Source organism: Amblyomma maculatum, chromosome 6 (genome assembly GCF_055883805.1).
Source record: "Amblyomma maculatum isolate TAMU_Amacu chromosome 6, ASM5588380v1, whole genome shotgun sequence".
In the NCBI taxonomy this organism is placed as follows: Eukaryota; Metazoa; Arthropoda; class Arachnida; order Ixodida; family Ixodidae; genus Amblyomma; species Amblyomma maculatum.
This window is the reverse complement of record NC_139349.1, coordinates 172505098-172512117: the sequence shown is the minus strand read 5'-3', so window position 1 is coordinate 172512117 and position 7020 is coordinate 172505098. Positions and strand designations below refer to the sequence as shown.

The 7020-nt window shown below is 40.8% G+C and overlaps 1 long non-coding RNA gene across 1 annotated transcript; it reads right to left on the bottom strand.

Moving 5' to 3' along the window:
* Positions 1-1147: 1147 nt before the first annotated feature.
* LOC146187413 (uncharacterized) lies at positions 1148-6203 on the bottom strand. Its single transcript, XR_014707928.1, has 4 exons — positions 5883-6203; positions 3904-4075; positions 3359-3439; positions 1148-1440 (listed from the first exon to the last, which is right to left on the bottom strand). It is a non-coding gene; the product is annotated as an uncharacterized LOC146187413 (long non-coding RNA).
* Positions 6204-7020: the final 817 nt, after the last annotated feature.

The following is a 7020-nucleotide window of genomic DNA, read 5'->3' as shown; positions in this document are numbered from 1 at the left end:
AGGATGTCAAAGTATGCAAAGGAATAAGACAAGGCTGTCCTCTATCACTGGTGCTGTTCATGCTTTATATGATACACTTGGAACGGAGGATACAAGAGAGTAACTTAGGTTTTAACCTGTCATATAGATTAGGTGGAAAGGCGGTAGAGCAGCGCCTCCCCGGTTTGATGTATGCAGACGATATTGTGCTGCTAGCTGAGTCTGGAAGAATTGCAAACTCTAGTTGAGTATTGCGGAGACGAAGGGGACGCTCTACACTGTAAAAACAAAAACACCTTATTAGGTGTTTTCGCATGTCTATAACTAACACCCATGCACCCTTGAAAAAAAGTGGCTTCAGAGTGCCAGTACACCCTCAAAGATGGTGCTTCGGTTGGTCATAACACCCTTCTATGGGGCCAATGCACTGGGGTGTTTTCATCACCTTTACACCCTATTGCAGGGTGGAAGCAGTGGCATTGCACCCTTACACCCCTTGATAAAAATCAGTGCGGATAACGTCCATATATTGCATTCCCTAATTAGGAATTACTTTTGCCACTACACGTTCCTTAATGCTTTTCCTATGTGCACATTTTCAATCAAGCTTAACGGTATTTCTTTTAACCACCTGTAATGACAAATGAGCATGTAAAGAGATGCTGCATGCCATTATTTTGACATCTCGAATGGCCCAGCCAGTGTGATTGTTTTTTGAAATTTACAGAGCATGTTACAAGAAAATGTCACACAGAAGGAAACTGGAAGTCTTTTATTCGGCATAGAAGGGTCAGGGTTCGGGCTAGTGGGTGCTCGGGTGCTGGTGGAGGGGGGGGGACAGGGAGGCACTTGTGTTTTGTTTCTTCATTGATGCGCGCTATGGAACCTCATTTATTTAACAATACTGCCACTCTATACCGAGAGCCTAGCAGACGGGCAAAAACATGCATGGTATGTACGTAAATATCTAAAAAAATGAAAGAAGCAAAACAGTTCCAACAAATGCAGACAACAAAGCATACAATTTTTTTCAAAAACAGAACCGAACAATGAACACAACAGCATGGTGACATTACTGAAAAAACAACAACAAAACGTTTAGTCGTATGCAACAATAATCGCAGTACACAATATTAATACTATGCTTTTTCAGTGTCAACGCGTGCGCTTGCATAAAATTCGGCCTTAAGCGATGAAATAAAGCGTCGTGCTGCGCATCTTGGCTTCGACACGCAGACGCCCAAAAAGAGGTACTCTATAAAGCAGCAGAAATTGTCAGACCCCTTGTCATATGTCTAATTTGAACAGCCAAAATCGACCCATTATTGGAACAATACCCTAAGTAGAGTCGATGACTCGAAGAAGCTTCCGCTGCTGAATGAAGGGGAAATGCTCTTCAGCTTCTTTGATGCTGCTCCCAGTATATCCGACGCACGGCGTGGCAGGCTTTTCTTCCTGTTCCTTGATAAAATTGTGAAAGAAGTGCATAACAGAGCAGCTGTGTAAATATGCACTGCACCTGGCAAAAAGCAAATTCAACATATTTTCTACTCTATATTTAGAATACGCCAATGCCCCTTTAGTGTACAGCAGTGTGCTGGAAAAGGGCCCTATCGGAAACCAGTGGTGGTTATCTCACAATTAACAATGCAGAGTATACTGTTATGGTTGGTTCAGGAGGCACAAAGCCAGCAGTCTGATCAAGTCATAAATGAGAGCACATAAGGTCAACCCATTTTTATTCATGCAGCATGTTGTTGCATGGTAATTTTAGATTATGCAAGCTATTTTATCAAACAAAAATGGCTACACTCATCAAAAGCACCTGGGTTAGAGAACTTCAATGCTGCCCCACGAACTTTTCATTTCACATCAACTGGAATGCTTATTATGATAGTTAAAAATGTAAATAAACAATAAACAGCACTGGAGCACGGTGTTTACTACTAAAATATTAACAGCTGGCTCAATTGAAGGTTTCACACAAGGCCTACAGCATACCCTGCACTGGCCAAGTAGATACTGCAGAACCAAACAAAAAAAAAACGTGGAAAGAGCATACTTAGTGATGAGGCACTACAAAAAAAAACAAAAACAAAGTGCATGTAATACATAACACATAATGCATTTCTGAACTTTTGCACGTCTTTTTGTGCTAAGTATGAACCAGCCAAGCCCTAGGTCATCGCAATGCTTCCTGAAGTGTTTAAATTTAAGGTTTAGTAACAAGGAAAAAGTGTTCTCGCTGCTCTATGTGGCAGTTCTGAAACTTCATCACACATTATTCATTAAAAGTGTACACTGGAGCTTTGAGTTGAGCGACAATTACATGTGCAACAGCAGACCATTACCAAACAACCAAACAGCAGAAGCTCTAAAAAATGTCAACACTGAAGCATGGCATGTTAAAACATTTTCCACGCATAGCACATTGTATGCATAGACATCCAGAACATCAGTGGTGAGCCTCAAGAGGCGGCAGGAAGCTCAAGCGTTCAAGAAGTTGTAATCGTTATAGCGACAGGCAGTCTGAGCACTTTGAAATACTAAAGGTTCGAATACTAAATATATGTTGACTAACTTGAAATGCAAAAATAACAATTTGGATTTATTGAGAATGTTTACTATAAATGAGAATGTCTATGACAGTGCCACATGGTTAATGCATGAAATGTTAGCATCTGTAGTTGAAGGCATTATATTTATACAGCAAGAACCTTGAAACAAAACAGTATTTTCTCCCAACTAATGTGGTAAACCTAATCTCAGAAGAATTAAAATTATTACATCATTTCAAACTTGGCTAGCAAATTATAGCATTTTTTTAAAACAGCTATTAAACTGCATTACCTACCTTCAGAAGCCTGTAGGATAAGACAATGTGGCAAATATTTCTTTTGAAGCAGTCTCAGATTATATATTCCAGACATTAGGAACATGTTAGGTACTAGCATGCATGAGCAGGTTGAGAGACCCCTTTCCAGCAAATGCTAAACCCCACCAAGCTGCCTGCAAGAGCCATCTGATAAAGCACTGCTGGTCCACTGCAGCAGAGTGCTTAGTCAAATGGCACACTGCACCAATCTTGACATTACCAGTGCTTCATCAGGTGACTCTTGTATGCAATATGACGTGGTAAGCATGTGATGGCAGGAGTCTCTTAAAAGTGCTTTTGATTGTACTTACAGTGCAAATAATCCTTTCACAGCAAAGAATTCACAGTTGTGATGAAAACTGGTGTAGTATTTCTATTTGAATTATGAATCACTAATACATATTACAAGTTAGACTGTAAACCATTTTAGAAACAAAGAAAATTCGCTAATAATGTCGGTTTCAAGTAGGCTTCCTGAATATTCAAATGACAGAGAAAACTTACAAATGATACAAACAACATCCAGAGCTCCCGGCTGGTTCCCAATGTTTGCCAAGAGTTGCAGAATGCATACTGTCTGTACATCTACAATAGAAATAAGCAACACAACAATGGTGTACCTCCTTGCAGGTAAAAAGAGACAGCCGAGTTCTGAGGCGATAATTTATTGTCTAATTTAGGAAGGCAAATAAACAAAATTGAAAACATGTAGAGGCATGCAAACTGAAAGCCAAACATCTGACAGCAAAAATTAGCAAAGCTTGTGAAGATTTGAATCAGGTATCATCTAATTCTCTGCTACTAGTTGAACAGATTCGAAAAGGCTGCACCATTACAATGAAGAAGAACAATAGGTAATTTAAATTTAGCTAATGCGAAAATTGTTACATATGAAGAAATGCACAGGCTAGTTATGGTTTTATTATTCTTTCTGATGCTCAGCTATGTTTTTAGTATATCTATAAGGCAATGCAAAATGGCAAAAATGTAGGCATTTAGCGAAAAACTGCCAATTAGATAGCACATTAAGGAAACAGCTTAATACTTACGCTTCTTTCTCCTTTCACGCATTCCCTCAGAACATACTTCGAGCACCCGGGCAATGTCCTTTTTTCTTGCACGAATGGTGTCCTTCAAAACCAAGACAAGTGTCTTGTTAAGGCCAATTTCAACTGCCTCTTTGCCGTCCTTCTTGATCAGCATGTTGACGTCATGTAAGAACTGCAAGTTTGTGTGAATGGTAGCCATAAAGAATTCATTTTACTCAATGTTTCAAGTAACTGAATATTAAAAATCATTGTACAAAAGCTAAGGCAATTGATGCCTTTGTACATATCTGAAAAAAAAAACTGGCATTAGCAAACAGCAAATACAAATATTTACTAAGGTTAGAAAACTGCAAAAACCATCAGTATTTTGCCACTCATCGCCAAACTGCAAGCAATATTAAGGAAAGTCTAATATAAAAAATAACAAAGCAAAAATTATGACCCTCCTTCCCTCAACTTGGCCGACGGCTGAATGGCAATAAAATATGTAATATATCTCTAAACTAAGGGTCCCCGCTCAGCTTTAAAAAGTAGGCTTCAATTCTTAGAGACAATCTACAGACATGCATCGTTAGCATATGAAAGTCAAATTGTTTTCTGGGCCCTTTAAATCAGTAAACTGCTTTCAACACATACATTACAAATTTTTTAATAACAGTAAGTAACAAATTTGCCTGCAATATGCGCACTGTGATGAGCAAAGAAGGTAAACATATGCGACTAAGGCTATGATAACCGCTTCATATGTACATTTAAGCAAAAGAGAAAAAAAAAGTAAACATCTGGTCAGAATCAAACTCTGTAATAGCAACATTCGGTACAATATTTGGCCACGGAATTCAAGCTGTCGACATCTACTTGAATGCCGAGGCATCAGTATCGAATATCCATTTATTCTAGTCTAAAGACACTACAAAAATCGAGTAATGCGGTCAGTTATGTTGAAATGTGACCACAAAAATAATGAAAACTGGATGGTTTGAACCACATCAGCTGACTTAGCACGTGTACAAGTGCCTTAATTGAAGTCTTGCTGAAAATAAAATACGTACCTAAATGATTCTTCGAGAGCGAAAGTAAACGTCATAATAAAAGCAGCATAATAAAAATGCAAATTCACACTCCATGCAACCGCAAAATATGGTCCCCGTAAAATTAAAAATGCTCCCATTGTGATTAAAAAAGGCAAATCCAGACGCGGGGAAGTTAACATAGGCTGATGATAGCGCATATAGTTTACGCAGTTTGGAATAAACTATTATGCAACCAGGCCGGCCGACCAGCGCACTTCGATGCCGAGAGCACGAGCGCAGAGGCGTGCCGCGCTGAACGGCCGCCGAGTACGAACATAGCCTCCTCGAACAAAAAGTTTAAACAGAAGGGCTGCGGGAGGACGCTCCCCGAGCAGCAGGACGGTGCGCGCCTATGCTCCGAGTAAAAAAAAAAAAAAAAAAAAAAGCGGGGGGGGGGGGGGGGGGGGCGTCGCAGCGCTCCGAGTGAAAGAAGACGACGAAGCATGAAAGAGGTTTCAGGAGAGCGAGCGCGAAGTGTAAGAGATAAGGGTGGAGGGGGAGTCGAGAGTGCTAGGAGAATTTAGTACGCCAACATGACCTTGGCCGCACGAACGGAAACGGTAGAACAAAACCGAGTCGTTGCGAACTGAGCGCAAGTATCAAACTGTCAAGAAACGAAAATCGTTTCGTGAACCTCCTGCACGTACAAAATGCAAGGAAACGTAGCACATACATTATTTCTGTTTAAGAAAGTTGAGACTGACGTTCTTGCGCGAAATCTGCGTAACTCGCCGCGACATCTACCACATGTGCGATGTCATTTTGGCAGCCAGGTGAAAAGAAGCGCGTGTCTCACGTTTTCATTTCAGCACATTCTGGAGCGTTGCGGCACAAAAAGACACAGAATGCAGCAATCCGGTAGGACACTGTTCCCACAAAGCGCAATATGCGTGAGAATAGGCTTACCTTTACAGACGATTGCGTCAGCCGCAAAGTACGCTGTCCGCCTTCGTATCACCGGCACCGAACCAACCAGTGCGATTTCAGCGCGAGTGCAATGTAGTCGGCGCATATACCTCTTAGTCACGCAGAAAAAAAATCGTCCATGCCTTCTTCTTTCGAACATCTCAAACATAAAGCGGTGCAGCAGTCCTTCGGCCTGAGCAAAGCAAAAAGAAGCCCGGACACTTGCCGACACGATAAATGCCCGTTTGCGTTAAACACCACATGTAGAAGGCACTTCACAAGCGTACACACTTCTGTAGCACATATGCATGGGAAATGCAACACATTGCACGAGGGTACACAATCGAAGAAGCACATTCAGCATTCGCCGAAATGCAGGGTTGCCAGGTCCAAAAAACGAAAAGTCGCCACAAAAATGGGAAAAGTAGCCAGAAAGTAGCCAACCAGAGGAAGAGCAATAAAAAGTAGCCAAAAAGGAGCCATGAGGCCATGCATGGGGCAGTAAATAGAGCGCTCACTGCAAAAAGACAACCAAAACATTCGTTTAATAGTCGTTTTATTCCAACGCTCGTGAAGAAACAAATGCCAGTTGCGTCTTATAGCAACTAAATCACATAGAAAAGTTTTCCGAAAAAAAAAAAAAAACTGGCTGCGTAACACTGCGATATTATATAAACAGACATAACTAAACTGACCAGATAAACACACATGTTATCAGAAACTTCTCTGTGATGATTAAAAACAGTATAAAATGCATAAAATTATGTCCACGAAAATGTAAGTATAAAATGTTAGTGGAGTTGGACGTCTCAAACAATGGCTACAAAAGGAGAACACGACGAAACGAAACTGCAACCACTCAGGTGCGATTTTCAGGCCTGCCGTAAATAGTTGAGTTGACCTTCTCAATCATGGTTTGGGTTTATCAAGGATACGGCCAATGTGCAGGGGGTGTTCACATGATCACACACACACTTCTTTTTGATCATGACTACTGGGCGTTGGACGGGAACCTTCGGTTTCTCAAGTATAATATTACATTATCGAGAGGCGTTTACCTTGCCTAGAGATATAGAAATCATTCTTTCATAGGTATACCAAGTATACTCGAAAGCTTTCTTGACACCAGTGCCTAATA